Below are 17,981 nucleotides of genomic sequence, written 5' to 3' on the forward strand. Positions count from 1 at the left end.
TTCCCAATGTAGGCCTCTTAGCGCTTAGCATGTAAAATTGCAGTTTCTACAGAAAGAGTGTTTCAGAACGGCTCAATCAAAAGTAAGGTTCAACTCTGTTAGTTGAATGCACAGAACAGAAAGAATTTTCACAGAATGCTACTGTGTAGTTTATATTTGAATATATTCCTTTTTCCACTATTACCCTCTTAGCGCTCCGAATGTCCACTTGTATTTTCTACAGAAAGAGTGTTCAGAACTGCGCAATCAAAAGTATGGTTTAACTCTGTTAGCTTAATGAACATATCAGAAATAAGTTTCACACAATGCTTCTCTGTAGTTTTTATTTGAAGATATTATTTTTCCCAATATAGGCCTCTTAGCGCTCAGAATGTCCAATTGCAGTTTCTACAGAAAGAGTGTTTCAGAAAGGCTCAATCAAAAGTAAGGTTCAACTCTGTTAGTTGAATGCACAGAACAGAAAGAAGTTTCATACAATGCTTCTGTGTAGTTTATATTTGAACATATTCTTTTTTCCACTATTACCCACTTAGCGCTACGAATGTCCAGTTGCATTTTCTACAGACAGAGTGTTTCAAAACTGCTCAACCAAAAGTATGGTTTAACTCTGTTAGCTGAATGCTCAGATCAGAAAGAAGTTTCACAGAATGCTTCTGTGTAGTTTATATTTGAATATATTACTTTTTCCACTACTACTCTCTTAGTGCTCCAAATGTCCAGTTGCATTTTCTACAGAAAGAGTGTTCAGATCTGCTCAATCAAAAGTATGGTTTAACTCTGTTAGCTGAATGCACAGATCAGAAAGAAGTTTCACAGAATGATTCTGTGTAGTTTATATTTGGAGACATTCCTTTTTCCACTATTACCCTCTTAGCGCTCCGAATCTCCACTTGCATTTTCTACAGAAAGAGTGTTTCAGAACGGCTCAATCAAAACTAAGGTTCAACCTTTTAGTTGAACAAACAGAACAGAAAGAAGTTTCACACAATTCTTCTGTGTAGTTTTTATTTGTAGACATTCTTTTTCCCAATATAGGCCTCTTAGCGCTCAGAATGTCCAATTGCAGTTTCTACAGAAAGAGTGTTTCAGAACGGCTCAATCAAAAGTAAGGTTCAACTCTGTTAGTTGAATGCACAGAACAGAAAGAAGTTTCATACAATGCTTCTGTGTAGTTTATATTTGAACATATTCTTTTTTCCACTATTACCGACTTAGTGCTACGAATGTCCAGTTGCATTTTCTACAGACAGAGTGTTTCAAAACTGCTCAATCAAAAGTATGGTTTAACTCTGTTAGCTGAATGCTCAGATCAGAAAGAAGTTTCACAGAATGCTTCTGTGTAGTTTATATTTGAATATATTCCTTTTTCCACTACTACTCTCTTAGCGCTCCAAATGTCCAGTTGCATTTTCTACAGAAAGAGTGTTCAGATCTGCTCAATCAAAAGTATGGTTTAACTCTGTTAGCTGAATGCACAGATCACAAAGAAGTTTCACAGAATGATTCTGTTTAGTTTATATATGGAGACATTCCTTTTTCCACTATTACCCTCTTAGCGCTCCGAATCTCCACTTGCATTTTCTACAGAAAGAGTGTTTCAGAACGGCTCAATCAAAAGTAAGGTTCAACTCCTTTAGTTGAACAAACAGAACAGAAAGAATTTTCACACAATTCTTCTGTGTAGTTTTTATTTGTAGACATTCTTTTTCCCAATATAGGCCTCCTAGCGCTCAGAATGTCCAATTGCAGTTTCTACAGAAAGAGTGTTTCAGAACGGCTCAATCAAAAGTAAGGTTCAACTCTGTTAGTTGAATGCACAGAACAGAAAGAAGTTTCATACAATGCTTCTGGGTAGTTTATATTTGAACATATTCTTTTTTCCACTATTACCCACTTAGCGCTACGAATGTCCAGTTGCATTTTCTACAGACAGAGTGTTTCAAAACTGCTCAATCAAAAGTATGGTTTAACTCTGTTAGCTGAATGCTCAGATCAGAAAGAAGTTTCACAGAATGCTTCTGTGTAGTTTATATTTGAATATATTCCTTTTTCCACTACTACTCTCTTAGCGCTCCAAATGTCCAGTTGCATTTTCTACAGAAAGAGTGTTCAGATCTGCTCAATCAAAAGTATGGTTTAACTCTGTTAGCTGAATGCACAGATCACAAAGAAGTTTCACAGAATGATTCTGTTTAGTTTATATTTGGAGACATTCCTTTTTCCACTATTACCCTCTTAGCGCTCCGAATCTCCACTTGCATTTTCTACAGAAAGAGTGTTTCAGAACGGCTCAATCAAAACTAAGGTTCAACTCCTTTAGTTGAACAAACAGAACAGAAAGAATTTTCACACAATTCTTCTGTGTAGTTTTTATTTGTAGACATTCTTTTTCCCAATATAGGCCTCCTAGCGCTCAGAATGTCCAATTGCAGTTTCTACAGAAAGAGTGTTTCAGAACGGCTCAATCAAAAGTAAGGTTCAACTCTGTTAGTTGAATGCACAGAACAGAAAGAAGTTTCATACAATGCTTCTGGGTAGTTTATATTTGAACATATTCTTTTTTCCACTATTACCCACTTAGCGCTACGAATGTCCAGTTGCATTTTCTACAGACAGAGTGTTTCAAAACTGCTCAATCAAAAGTATGGTTTAACTCTGTTAGCTGAATGCTCAGATCAGAAAGAAGTTTCACAGAATGCTTCCGTGTAGTTTATATTTGAATATATTCCTTTTTCCACTACTACTCTCTTAGCGCTCCAAATGTCCAGTTGCATTTTCTACAGAAAGAGTGTTCAGATCTGCTCAATCAAAAGTATGGTTTAACTCTGTTAGCTGAATGCACAGATCAGAAGGAAGTTTCACCGAATGATTCTGTGTAGTTTATATTTGAAGACTTTCCTTTTTCCACTATTACCCTCTTAGCGCTCCGAATCTCCACTTGCATTTTCTACAAAAAGAGTGTTTCATAACTGCTCAATCAAAAATATGTTTTATCTCTGTTAACTGAATTTACAGATCAGAAATAAGTTTCACAGAATGCATCTGTGTAGTTTTTATTTGAAGATATTCTTTTTCCCAATGTAGGCCTCTTAGCGCTTAGCATGTCCAATTGCAGTTTCTACAGAAAGAGTGTTTCAGAACGGCTCAATCAAAAGTAAGGTTTAACTCTGTTAGCTGAATGCACAGATCAGAAAGATGTTTCACAGAATGATTCTGTGTAGTTTATATTTGGAGACATTCCTTTTTCCACTATTACCCTCTTAGCGCTCCGAATCTCCACTTGCATTTTCTACTGAAAGAGTGTTTCAGAACGGCTCAATCAAAACTAAAGTTCAACTCTTTTAGTTGAACAAACAGAACAGAAAGAAGTTTCACACAATTCTTCTGTGTAGTTTTTATTTGTAGACATTCTTTTTCCCAATATAGGCCTCTTAGCGCTCAGAATGTCCAATTGCAGTTTCTACAGAAAGAGTGTTTCAGAACGGCTCAATCAAAAGTAAGGTTCAACTCTGTTAGTTGAATGCACAGAACAGAAAGAAGTTTCATACAATGCTTCTGTGTAGTTTATATTTGAACATATTCTTTTTTCCACTATAACCCACTTAGCGCTACGAATGTCCAGTTGCATTTTCTACAGACAGAGTGTTTCAAAACTGCTCAATCAAAAGTATGGTTTAACTCTGTTAGCTGAATGCTCAGATCAGAAAGAAGTTTCACAGAATGCTTCTGTGTAGTTTATATTTGAATATATTCCTTTTTCCACTACTACGCTCTTAGCGCTCCAAATGTCCAGTTGCATTTTCTACAGAAAGATTGTTCAGATCTGCTCAATCAAAAGTATGGTTTAACTCTGTTAGCTGAATGCACAGATCAGAAAGATGTTTCACCGAATGATTCTGTGTAGTTTATATTTGAAGACATTCCTTTTTCCACTATTACCCACTTAGCGCTCCGAATCTCCACTTGCATTTTCTACAAAAAGAGTGTTTCATAACTGCTCAATCAAAAATATGTTTTATCTCTGTTAACTCAATTTACAGATCAGAAATAAGTTTCACAGAATGCATCTGTGTAGTTTTTATTTGAAGATATTCTTTTTCCCAATGTAGGCCTCTTAGCGCTTAGCATGTAAAATTGCAGTTTCTACAGAAAGAGTGTTTCAGAACGGCTCAATCAAAAGTAAGGTTCAACTCTGTTAGTTGAAAGCACAGAACAGAAAGAATTTTCACAGAATGCTACTGTGTAGTTTATATTTGAATATATTCCTTTTTCCACTATTACCCTCTTAGCGCTCCGAATGTCCACTTGTATTTTCTACAGAAAGAGTGTTCAGAACTGCGCAATCAAAAGTATGGTTTAACTCTGTTAGCTTAATGAACATATCAGAAATAAGTTTCACACAATGCTTCTGTGTAGTTTTTATTTGAAGATATTATTTTTCCCAATATAGACCTCTTAGCGCTCAGAATGTCCAATTGCAGTTTCTACAGAAAGAGTGTTTCAGAAAGCCTCAATCAAAAGTAAGGTTCAACTCTGTTAGTTGAATGCACAGAACAGAAAGAAGTTTCATACAATGCTTCTGTGTAGTTTATATTTGAACATATTCTTTTTTCCACTATTACCCACTTAGCGCTACGAATGTCCAGTTGCATTTTCTACAGACAGAGTGTTTCAAAACTGCTCAACCAAAAGTATGGTTTAACTCTGTTAGCTGAATGCTCAGATCAGAAAGAAGTTTCACAGAATGCTTCTGTGTAGTTTATATTTGAATATATTACTTTTTCCACTACTACTCTCTTAGTGCTCCAAATGTCCAGTTGCATTTTCTACAGAAAGAGTGTTCAGATCTGCTCAATCAAAAGTATGGTTTAACTCTGTTAGCTGAATGCACAGATCAGAAAGAAGTTTCACAGAATGATTCTGTGTAGTTTATATTTGGAGACATTCCTTTTTCCACTATTACCCTCTTAGCGCTCCGAATCTCCACTTGCATTTTCTACAGAAAGATTGTTTCAGAACGGCTCAATCAAAACTAAGGTTCAACCTTTTAGTTGAACAAACAGAACAGAAAGAAGTTTCACACAATTCTTCTGTGTAGTTTTTATTTGTAGACATTCTTTTTCCCAATATAGGCCTCCTAGCGCTCAGAATGTCCAATTGCAGTTTCTACAGAAAGAGGGTTTCAGAATGGCTCAATCAAAAGTAAGGTTCAACTCTGTTAGTTGAATGCACAGAACAGAAAGAAGTTTCATACAATGCTTCTGTGTAGTTTATATTTGAACATATTCTTTTTTCCACTATTACCCACTTAGCGCTACGAATGTCCAGTTGCATTTTCTACAGACAGAGTGTTTCAAAACTGCTCAACCAAAGGTATGGTTTAACTCTGTTAGCTGAATGCTCAGATCAGAAAGAAGTTTCACAGAATGCTTCTGTGTAGTTTATATTTGAATATATTCCTTTTTCCACTACTACGCTCTTAGCGCTCCAAATGTCCAGTTGCATTTTCTACAGAAAGAGTGTTCAGATCTGCTCAATCAAAAGTATGGTTTAACTCTGTTAGCTGAATGCACAGATCAGAAAGAAGTTTCACCAAATGATTCTGTGTAGTTTATATTTGAAGACATTCCTTTTTCCACTATTACCCTCTTAGCGCTCCGAATCTCCACTTGCATTTTCTACAAAAAGAGTGTTTCATAACTGTTCAATCAAAAATATGTTTTATCTCTGTTAACTGAATTTACAGATCAGAAAGAAGTTTCACAGAATGCATCTGTGTAGTTTTTATTTGAAGATATTCTTTTTCCCAATGTAGGCCTCTTAGCGCTTAGCATGTCCAATTGCAGTTTCTACAGAAAGAGTGTTTCAGAATGGCTCAATCAAAAGTAAGGTTCAACTCTGTTAGTTGAATGCACAGAACAGAAAGAATTTTCACAGAATGCTACTGTGTAGTTTATATTTAAATATATTCCTTTTTCCACTATTACCCTCTTAGAGCTCCGAATGTCCACTTGCATTTTCTACAGAAAGAGTGTTCAGAACTGCGCAATCAGAAGTATGGTTTAACTCTGTTAGCTTAATGAACATATCAGAAATAAGTTTCACACAATGCTTCTGTGTAGTTTTTATTTGAAGATATTATTTTTCCCAATAGAGGCCTCTTAGCGCTCAGAATGTCCAATTGCAGTTTCTACAGAAAGAGTGTTTCAGAAAGGCTCAATCAAAAGTAAGGTTCAACTCTGTTAGTTGAATGCACAGAACAGAAAGAAGTTTCATACAATGCTTCTGTGTAGTTTATATTTGAACATATTCTTTTTTCCACTATTACCCACTTAGCGCTACGAATGTCCAGTTGCATTTTCTACAGACAGAGTGTTTCAAAACTGCTCAATCAAAAGTATGGTTTAACTCTGTTAGCTGAATGCTCAGATCAGAAAGAAGTTTCACAGAATGCTTCTGTGTAGTTTATATTTGAATATATTCCTTTTTCCACTACTACTCTCTTAGCGCTCCAAATGTCCAGTTGCATTTTCTACAGAAAGAGTGTTCAGATCTGCTCAATCAAATGTATGGTTTAACTCTGTTAGCTGAATGCACAGATCAGAAAGAAGTTTCACAGAATGATTCTGTTTAGTTTATATTTGGAGACATTCCTTTTTCCACTATTACCCTCTTAGCGCTCCGAATCTCCACTTGCATTTTCTACAGAAAGAGTGTTTCAGAACGGCTCAATCAAAACTAAGGTTCAACTCCTTTAGTTGAACAAACAGAACAGAAAGAATTTTCACACAATTCTTCTGTGTAGTTTTTATTTGTAGACATTCTTTTTCCCAATATAGGCCTCCTAGCGCTCAGAATGTCCAATTGCAGTTTCTACAGAAAGAGTGTTTCAGAACGGCTCAATCAAAAGTAAGGTTCAACTCTGTTAGTTGAATGCACAGAACAGAAAGAAGTTTCATACAATGCTTCTGGGTAGTTTATATTTGAACATATTCTTTTTTCCACTATTACCCACTTAGCGCTACGAATGTCCAGTTGCATTTTCTACAGACAGAGTGTTTCAAAACTGCTCAATCAAAAGTATGGTTTAACCCTGTTAGCTGAATGCTCAGATCAGAAAGAAGTTTCACAGAATGCTTCCGTGTAGTTTATATTTGAATATATTCCTTTTTCCACTAGTACGCTCTTAGCGCTCCAAATGTCCAGTTGCATTTTCTACAGAAAGAGTGTTCAGATCTGCTCAATCAAAAGTATGGTTTAACTCTGTTAGCTGAATGCACAGATCAGAAGGAAGTTTCACCGAATGATTCTGTGTAGTTTATATTTGAAGACTTTCCTTTTTCCACTATTACCCTCTTAGCGCTCCGAATCTCCACTTGCATTTTCTACAAAAAGAGTGTTTCATAACTGCTCAATCAAAAATATGTTTTATCTCTGTTAACTGAATTTACAGATCAGAAATAAGTTTCACAGAATGCATCTGTGTAGTTTTTATTTGAAGATATTCTTTTTCCCAATGTAGGCCTCTTAGCGCTTAGCATGTCCAATTGCAGTTTCTACAGAAAGAGTGTTTCAGAACGGCTCAATCAAAAGTAAGGTTCAACTCTGTTATTTGAATGCACAGAACAGAAAGAATTTTCACAGAATGCTATTGTGTAGTTTATATTTGAATATACTCCTTTTTCCACTATTACCCTCTTAGCGCTCCGAATGTCCACTTGCATTTTCTACAGAAAGAGTGTTCAGAACTGCGCAATCAAAAGTATGGTTTAACTCTGTTAGCTTAATGAACATATCAGAAATAAGTTTCAAACAATGCTTCTGTGTAGTTTTTATTTGAAGATATTATTTTTCCCAATAGAGGCCTCTTAGCGCTCAGAATGTCCAATTGCAGTTTCTACAGAAAGAGTGTTTCAGAAAGGCTCAATGAAAAGTAAGGTTCAACTCTGTTAGTTGAATGCACAGAACAGAAAGAAGTTTCATACAATGCTTCTGTGTAGTTTATATTTGAACATATTCTTTTTTCCACTATTACCCACTTAGCGCTACGAATGTCCAGTTGCATTTTCTACAGACAGAGTGTTTCAAAACTGCTCAATCAAAAGTATGGTTTAACTCTGTTAGCTGAATGCTCAGATCAGAAAGAAGTTTCACAGAATGCTTCTGTGTAGTTTATATTTGAATATATTCCTTTTTCCACTACTACTCTCTTAGCGCTCCAAATGTACAGTTGCATTTTCTACAGAAAGAGTGTTCAGATCTGCTCATTCAAAAGTATGGTTTAACTCTGTAAGCTGAATGCACAGATCAGAAAGAAGTTTCACAGAATGATTCTGTGTAGTTTATATTTGGAGACATTCCTTTTTCCACTATTACCCTCTTAGCGCTCCGAATCTCCACTTGCATTTTCTACAGAAAGAGTGTTTCAGAACGGCTCAATCAAAACTAAGGTTCAACTCTTTTAGTTGAACAAACAGAACAGAAAGAAGTTTCACACAATTCTTCTGTGTAGTTTTTATTTGTAGACATTCTTTTTCCCAATATAGGCCTCCTAGCGCTCAGAATGTCCAATTGCAGTTTCTACAGAAAGAGTGTTTCAGAACGGCTCAATCAAAAGTAAGGTTCAACTCTGTTAGTTGAATGCACAGAACAGAAAGAAGTTTCATACAATGCTTCTGTGTAGTTTATATTTGAACATATTCTTTTTTCCACTATTACCCACTTAGCGCTACGAATGTCCAGTTGCATTTTCTACAGACAGAGTGTTTCAAAACTGCTCAACCAAAGGTATGGTTTAACTCTGTTAGCTGAATGCTCAGATCAGAAAGCAGTTTCACAGAATGCTTCTGTGTAGTTTATATTTGAATATATTCCTTTTTCCACTACTACGCTCTTAGCGCTCCAAATGTCCAGTTGCATTTTCTACAGAAAGAGTGTTCAGATCTGCTCAATCAAAAGTATGGTTTAACACTGTTAGCTGAATGCACAGATCAGAAAGAAGTTTCACCGAATGATTCTGTGTAGTTTATATTTGAAGACATTCCTTTTTCCACTATTACCCTCTTAGCGCTCCGAATCTCCACTTGCATTTTCTACAAAAAGAGTGTTTCATAACTGCTCAATCAAAAATAAGTTTTATCTCTGTTAACTGAATTTACAGATCAGAAATAAGTTTCACAGAATGCATCTGTGTAGTTTTTATTTGAAGATATTCTTTTTCCCAATGTAGGCCTCTTAGCGCTTAGCATGTCCAATTGCAGTTTCTACAGAAAGAGTGTTTCAGAATGGCTCAATCAAAAGTAAGGTTCAACTCTGTTAGTTGAATGCACAGAACAGAAAGAATTTTCACAGAATGCTACTGTGTAGTTTATATTTAAATATATTCCTTTTTCCACTATTACCCTCTTAGCGCTCCGAATGTCCACTTGCATTTTCTACAGAAAGAGTGTTCAGAACTGCGCAATCAAAAGTATGGTTTAACTCTGTTAGCTTTATGAACATATCAGAAATAAGTTTCACACAATGCTTCTGTGTAGTTTTTATTTGAAGATATTATTTTTCCCAATAGAGGCCTCTTAGCGCTCAGAATGTCCAATTGCAGTTTCTACAGAAAGAGTATTTCTGAAAGGCTCAATCAAAAGTAAGGTTCAACTCTGTTTGTTGAATGCACAGAACAGAAAGAAGTTTCATACAATGCTTCTGTGTAGTTTATATTTGAACATATTCTTTTTTCCACTATTACCCACTTAGCGCTACGAATGTCCAGTTGCATTTTCTACAGACAGAGTGTTTCAAAACTGCTCAATCAAAAGTATGGTTTAACTCTGTTAGCTGAATGCTCAGATCAGAAAGAAGTTTCACAGAATGCTTCTGTGTAGTTTATATTTCAATATATTCCTTTTTCCACTACTACTCTCTTAGCACTCCAAATGTCCAGTTGCATTTTCTACAGAAAGAGTGTTCAGATCTGCTCAATCAAAAGTATGTTTTAACTCTGTTTGCTGAATGCACAGATCAGAAAGAAGTTTCACAGAATGATTCTCTTTAGTTTATATTTGGAGACATTCCTTTTTCCACTATTACCCTCTTAGCGCTCCGAATCTCCACTTGCATTTTCTACAGAAAGAGTGTTTCAGAACGGCTCAATCAAAACTAAGGTTCAACTCCTTTAGTTGAACAAACAGAACAGAAAGAATTTTCACACAATTCTTCTGTGTAGTTTTTATTTGTAGACATTCTTTTTCCCAATATAGGCCTCCTAGCGCTCAGAATGTCCAATTGCAGTTTCTACAGAAAGAGTGTTTCAGAACGGCTCAATCAAAAGTAAGGTTCAACTCTGTTAGTTGAATGCACAGAACAGAAAGAATTTTCACAGAATGCTATTGTGTAGTTTATATTTGAATATACTACTTTTTCCACTATTACCCTCTTAGCGCTCCGAATGTCCACTTGCATTTTCTACAGAAAGAGTGTTCAGAACTGCGCAATCAAAAGTATGGTTTAACTCTGTTAGCTTAATGAACATATCAGAAATAAGTTTCACACAATGCTTCTGTGTAGTTTTTATTTGAAGATATTATTTTTCCCAATTGAGGCCTCTTAGCGCTCAGAATGTCCAATTGCAGTTTCTACAGAAAGAGTGTTTCAGAAAGGCTCAATCAAATGTAAGGTTCAACTCTGTTAGTTGAATGCACAGAACAGAAAGTAGTTTCATACAATGCTTCTGTGTAGTTTATATTTGAACATATTCTTTTTTCCACTATTACCCACTTAGCGCTACGAATGTCCAGTTGCATTTTCTACAGACAGAGTGTTTCAAAACTGCTCAATCAAAAGTATGGTTTAACTCTGTTAGCTGAATGCTCAGATCAGAAAGAAGTTTCACAAAATGCTTCTGTGTAGTTTATATTTGAATATATTCCTTTTTCCACTACTACTCTCTTAGCGCTCCAAATGTCCAGTTGCATTTTCTACAGAAAGAGTGTTCAGATCTGCTCAATCAAAAGTATGGTTTAACTCTGTTAGCTGAATGCACAGATCAGAAAGAAGTTTCACAGAATGATTCTGTGTAGTTTATATTTGGAGACATTCCTATTTCCACTATTACCCTCTTAGCGCTCCGAATCTCCACTTGCATTTTCTACAGAAAGAGTGTTTCAGAACGGCTCAATCAAAACTAAGGTTCAACTCTTTTAGTTGAACAAACAGAACAGAAAGAAGTTTCACACAATTCTTCTGTGTAGTTTTTATTTGTAGACATTCTTTTTACCAATATAGGCCTCCTAGCGCTCAGAATGTCCAATTGCAGTTTCTACAGAAAGAGTGTTTCAGAACGGCTCAATCAAAAGTAAGGTTCAACTCTGTTAGTTGAATGCACAGAACAGAAAGAAGTTTCATACAATGCTTCTGTGTAGTTTATATTTGGACATATTCTTTTTTTCACTATTACCCGCTTAGCGCTACGAATGTCTAGTTGCATTTTCTACAGACAGAGTGTTTCAAAACTGCTCAATCAAAAGTATGCTTTAACTCTGTTAGCTGAATGCTCAGATCAGAAAGAAGTTTCACAGAATGCTTCTGTCTAGTTTATATTTGAATATATTCCTTTTTCCACTACTACGCTCTTAGCGCTCCAAATGTCCAGTTGCATTTTCTACAGAAAGAGTGTTCAGATCTGCTCAATCAAAAGTACGGTTTAACTCTGTTAGCTGAATGCACAGATCAGAAAGAAGTTTCAACGAATGATTCTGTGTAGTTTATATTTGTAGAAATTCCTTTTTCCACTCTTACCCTCTTAGCGCTCCGAATCTCCACTTGCATTTTCTACAAAAAGAGTGTTTCATAACTGCTCAATCAAAAATATGTTTTATCTCTGTTAACTGAATTTACAGATCAGAAATAAGTTTCACAGAATGCATCTGTGTAGTTTTTATTTGAAGATATTCTTTTTCCCAACGTAGGCCTCTTAGCGCTTAGCATGTCCAATTGCAGTTTCTACAGAAAGAGTGTTTCAGAACGGCTCAATCAAAAGTAAGGTTCAACTCTGTTAGTTGAATGCACAGAACAGAAAGAAGTTTCATACAATGCTTCTGTGTAGTTTATATTTGAACATATTCTTTTTTCCAGTATTACCCACTTAGCGCTACGAATGTCCAGTTGCATTTTCTACAGACAGAGTGTTTCAAAACTGCTCAATCAAAAGTATGGTTTAACTCTGTTAGCTGAATGCTCAGATCAGAAAGAAGTTTCACAGAATGCTTCTGTGTAGTTTATATTTGAATATATTCCTTTTTCCACTACTACGCTCTTAGCGCTCCAAATGTCCAGTTGCATTTTCTACAGAAAGAGTGTTCAGATCTGCACAATCAAAAGTATGGTTTAACTCTCTTAGCTGAATGCACAGATCAGAAAGAAGTTTCACAGAATGATTCTGTGTAGTTTATATTTGGAGACATTCGTTTTTCCCCTATTACCCTCTTAGCGCTCCGAATCTCCACTTGCATTTTCTACAGAAAGAGTGTTTCAGAACGGCTCAATCAAAACTAAGGTTCAACTCTTTTAGTTGAACAAACAGAAAAGAAAGAAGTTTCACACAATTCTTCTGTGTAGTTTTTATTTGTAGACATTCTTTTTCCCAATATAGGCCTCTTAGCGCTCAGAATGTCCAATTGCAGTTTCTACAGAAAGAGTGTTTCAGAACGGCTCAATCAAAAGTAAGGTTCAACTCTGTTAGTTGAATGCACAGAACAGAAAGAAGTTTCATACAATGCTTCTGTGTAGTTTATATTTGAACATATTCTTTTTTCCACTATTACCCACTTAGCGCTACGACAGTCCAGTTGCATTTTCTACAGACAGAGTGTTTCAAAACTGCTCAATCAAAAGTATGGTTTAACTCTGTTAGCTGAATGCTCAGATCAGAAAGAAGTTTCACAGAATGCTTCTGTGTATTTTATATTTGTATATATTCCTTTTTCCACTACTACGCTCTTAGCGCTCCAAATGTCAAGTTGCATTTTCTACAGAAAGAGTGTTCAGATCTGCTCAATCAAAAGTATGGTTTAACTCTGTTAGCTGAATGCACAGATCAGAAAGAAGTTTCACCGAATGATTCTGTGTAGTTTATATTTGAAGACATTCCTTTTTCCACTATTACCCTCTTAGCGCTCCGAATCTCCACTTGCATTTTCTACAAAAAGAGTGTTTCATAACTGCTCAATCAAAAATATGTTTTATCTCTGTTAACTGAATTTACAGATCAGAAATAAGTTTCACAGAATGCATCTGTGTAGTTTTTATTTGAAGATATTCTTTTTCCCAATGTAGACCTCTTAGCGCTTAGCATGTCGAATTGCAGTTTCTACAGAAAGAGTGTTTCAGAACGGCTCAGTCAAAAGTAAGGTTCAACTCTGTTAGTTGAATGCACAGAACAGAAAGAATTTTCACAGAATGCCACTGTGTAGTTTATATTTGAATATATTCCTTTTTCCACTATTACCCTCTTAGCGCTCCGAATGTCCACTTGCATTTTCTACAGAAAGAGTGTTCAGAACTGCGCAATCAAAAGTATGGTTTAACTCTGTTAGCTTAATGAACATATCAGAAATAAGTTTCACACAATGCTTCTGTGTAGTTTTTATTTGAAGATATTATTTTTCCCAATATAGGCCTCTTAGCGCTCAGAATGTCCAATTGCAGTTTCTACAGAAAGAGTGTTTCAGAAAGGCTCAATCAAAAGTAAGGTTCAACTCTGTTAGTTGAATGCACAGAACAGAAAGAAGTTTCATACAATGCTTCTGTGTAGTTTATATTTGAACATATTCTTTTTTCCACTATTACCCACTTAGCGCTACGAATGTCCAGTTGCATTTTCTACAGACAGAGTGTTTCAAAACTGCTCAATCAAAAGTATGGTTTAACTCTGTTAGCTGAATGCTCAGATCAGAAAGAAGTTTCACAGAATGCTTCTGTGTAGTTTATATTTGAATATATTCCTTTTTCCAATACTACGCTCTTAGCGCTCCAAATGTCCAGTTGCATTTTATACAGACAGAGTGTTTCAAAACTGCTCAATCAAAAGTATGGTTTAACTCTGTTAGCTGAATGCTCAGATCAGAAAGAAGTTTCACAGAATGCTTCTGTGTAGTTTATATTTGAATATATTCCTTTTTCCACTACTACTCTGTTAGCGCTCCAAATGTCCAGTTGCATTTTCTACAGAAAGAGTGTTCAGATCTGCTCAATCAAAAGTATGGTTTAACTCTGTTAGCTGAATGCACAGATCAGAAAGAAGTTTCACAGAATGATTCTGTGTAGTTTATATTTGGAGACATTCCTTTTTCCACTATTACCCTCTTAGCGCTCCGAATGTCCACTTGCATTTTCTACACAAAGAGTGTTTCAGAACGGCTCAATCAAAACTAAAGTTCAACTCTTTTAGTTGAACAAACAGAACAGAAAGAAGTTTCACACAATTCTTCTGTGTAGTTTTTATTTGTAGACATTCTTTTTCCCAATATAGGCCTCTTAGCGCTCAGAATGTCCAATTGCAGTTTCTACAGAAAGAGTGTTTCAGAAAGGCTCAATCAAAAGTAAGGTTCAACTCTGTAAATTGAATGCACAGAACAGAAAGAAGTTTCATACAATGCTTCTGTGTAGTTTATATTTGAACATATTCTTTTTTCCACTATTACCCACTTAGCGCTACGAATGTCCAGTTGCATTTTCTACAGACAGAGTGTTTCAAAACTGCTCAATCAAAAGTATGGTTTAACTCTGTTAGCTGAATGCTCAGATCACAAAGAAGTTTCACAGAATGCTTCTGTGTAGTTTATATTTGAATATATTACTTTTTCCACTACTACTCTCTTAGCGCTCCAAATGTCCAGTTGCATTTTCTACAGACAGAGTGTTTCAAAACTGCTCAATCAAAAGTATGGTTTAACTCTGTTAGCTGAATGCTCAGATCAGAAAGAAGTTTCACAGAATGATTCTGTGTAGTTTATATTTGGAGACATTCCTTTTTCCACTATTACCCTCTTAGCGCTCCGAATCTCCACTTGCATTTTCTACAGAAAGAGTGTTTCAGAACGGCTCAATCAAAACTAAGGTTCAACTCTTTTAGTTGAACAAACAGAACAGAAAGAAGTTTCACACAATTCTTCTGTGTAGTTTTTATTTGTAGACATTCTTTTTCCCAATATAGGCCTCCTAGCGCTCAGAATGTCCAATTGCAGTTTCTACAGAAAGAGTGTTTCAGAACGGCTCAATCAAAAGTAAGGTTCAACTCTGTTAGTTGAATGCACAGAACAGAAAGAAGTTTCATACAATGCTTCTGTGTAGTTTATATTTGAACATATTCTTTTTTCCACTATTACCCACTTAGCGCTACGAATGTCCAGTTGCATTTTCTACAGACAGAGTGTTTCAAAACTGCTCAACCAAAGGTATGGTTTAACTCTGTTAGCTGAATGCTCAGATCAGAAAGCAGTTTCACAGAATGCTTCTGTGTAGTTTATATTTGAATATATTCCTTTTTCCACTACTACGCTCTTAGCGCTCCAAATGTCCAGTTGCATTTTCTACAGAAAGAGTGTTCAGATCTGCTCAATCAAAAGTATGGTTTAACTCTGTTAGCTGAATGCACAGATCAGAAAGAAGTTTCACCGAATGATTCTGTGTAGTTTATATTTGAAGACATTCCTTTTTCCACTATTACCCTCTTAGCGCTCCGAATCTCCACTTGCATTTTCTACAAAAAGAGTGTTTCATAACTGCTCAATCAAAAATAAGTTTTATCTCTGTTAACTGAATTTACAGATCAGAAATAAGTTTCACAGAATGCATCCGTGTAGTTTTTATTTGAAGATATTCTTTTTCCCAATGTAGGCCTCTTAGCGCTTAGCATGTCCAATTGCAGTTTCTACAGAAAGAGTGTTTCAGAATGGCTCAATCAAAAGTAAGGTTCAACTCTGTTAGTTGAATGCACAGAACAGAAAGAATTTTCACAGAATGCTACTGTGTAGTTTATATTTAAATATATTCCTTTTTCCACTATTACCCTCTTAGCGCTCCGAATGTCCACTTGCATTTTCTACAGAAAGAGTGTTCAGAACTGCGCAATCAAAAGTATGGTTTAACTCTGTTAGCTTAATGAACATATCAGAAATAAGTTTCACACAATGCTTCTGTGTAGTTTTTATTTGAAGATATTATTTTTCCCAATAGAGGCCTCTTAGCGCTCAGAATGTCCAATTGCAGTTTCTACAGAAAGAGTATTTCTGAAAGGCTCAATCAAAAGTAAGGTTCAACTCTGTTTGTTGAATGCACAGAACAGAAAGAAGTTTCATACAATGCTTCTGTGTAGTTTATATTTGAACATATTCTTTTTTCCACTATTACCCACTTAGCGCTACGAATGTCCAGTTGCATTTTCTACAGACAGAGTGTTTCAAAACTGCTCAATCAAAAGTATGGTTTAACTCTGTTAGCTGAATGCTCAGATCAGAAAGAAGTTTCACAGAATGCTTCTGTGTAGTTTATATTTCAATATATTCCTTTTTCCACTACTACTCTCTTAGCACTCCAAATGTCCAGTTGCATTTTCTACAGAAAGAGTGTTCAGATCTGCTCAATCAAAAGTATGTTTTAACTCTGTTTGCTGAATGCACAGATCAGAAAGAAGTTTCACAGAATCATTCTCTTTAGTTTATATTTGGAGACATTCCTTTTTCCACTATTACCCTCTTAGCGCTCCGAATCTCCACTTGCATTTTCTACAGAAAGAGTGTTTCAGAACGGCTCAATCAAAACTAAGGTTCAACTCCTTTAGTTGAACAAACAGAACAGAAAGAATTTTCACACAATTCTTCTGTGTAGTTTTTATTTGTAGACATTCTTTTTCCCAATATAGGCCTCCTAGCGCTCAGAATGTCCAATTGCAGTTTCTACAGAAAGAGTGTTTCAGAACGGCTCAATCAAAAGTAAGGTTCAACTCTGTTAGTTGAATGCACAGAACAGAAAGAATTTTCACAGAATGCTATTGTGTAGTTTATATTTGAATATACTCCTTTTTCCACTATTACCCTCTTAGCGCTCCGAATGTCCACTTGCATTTTCTACAGAAAGAGTGTTCAGAACTGCGCAATCAAAAGTATGGTTTAACTCTGTTAGCTTAATGAACATATCAGAAATAAGTTTCACACAATGCTTCTGTGTAGTTTTTATTTGAAGATATTATTTTTCCCAATTGAGGCCTCTTAGCGCTCAGAATGTCCAATTGCAGTTTCTACAGAAAGAGTGTTTCAGAAAGGCTCAATCAAAAGTAAGGTTCAACTCTGTTAGTTGAATGCACAGAACAGAAAGGAGTTTCATACAATGCTTCTGTGTAGTTTATATTTGAACATATTCTTTTTTCCACTATTACCCACTTAGCGCTACGAATGTCCAGTTGCATTTTCTACAGACAGAGTGTTTCAAAACTGCTCAATCAAAAGTATGGTTTAACTCTGTTAGCTGAATGCTCAGATCAGAAAGAAGTTTCACAAAATGCTTCTGTGTAGTTTATATTTGAATATATTCCTTTTTCCACTACTACTCTCTTAGCGCTCCAAATGTCCAGTTGCATTTTCTACAGAAAGAGTGTTCAGATCTGCTCAATCAAAAGTATGGTTTAACTCTGTTAGCTGAATGCACAGATCAGAAAGAAGTTTCACAGAATGATTCTGTGTAGTTTATATTTGGAGACATTCCTATTTCCACTATTACCCTCTTAGCGCTCCGAATCTCCACTTGCATTTTCTACAGAAAGAGTGTTTCAGAACGGCTCAATCAAAACTAAGGTTCAACTCTTTTAGTTGAACAAACAGAACAGAAAGAAGTTTCACACAATTCTTCTGTGTAGTTTTTATTTGTAGACATTCTTTTTACCAATATAGGCCTCCTAGCGCTCAGAATGTCCAATTGCAGTTTCTACAGAAAGA

This window comes from Symphalangus syndactylus, chromosome 17 (genome assembly GCF_028878055.3).
Source record: "Symphalangus syndactylus isolate Jambi chromosome 17, NHGRI_mSymSyn1-v2.1_pri, whole genome shotgun sequence".
Classification (NCBI taxonomy): domain Eukaryota; kingdom Metazoa; phylum Chordata; class Mammalia; order Primates; family Hylobatidae; genus Symphalangus; species Symphalangus syndactylus.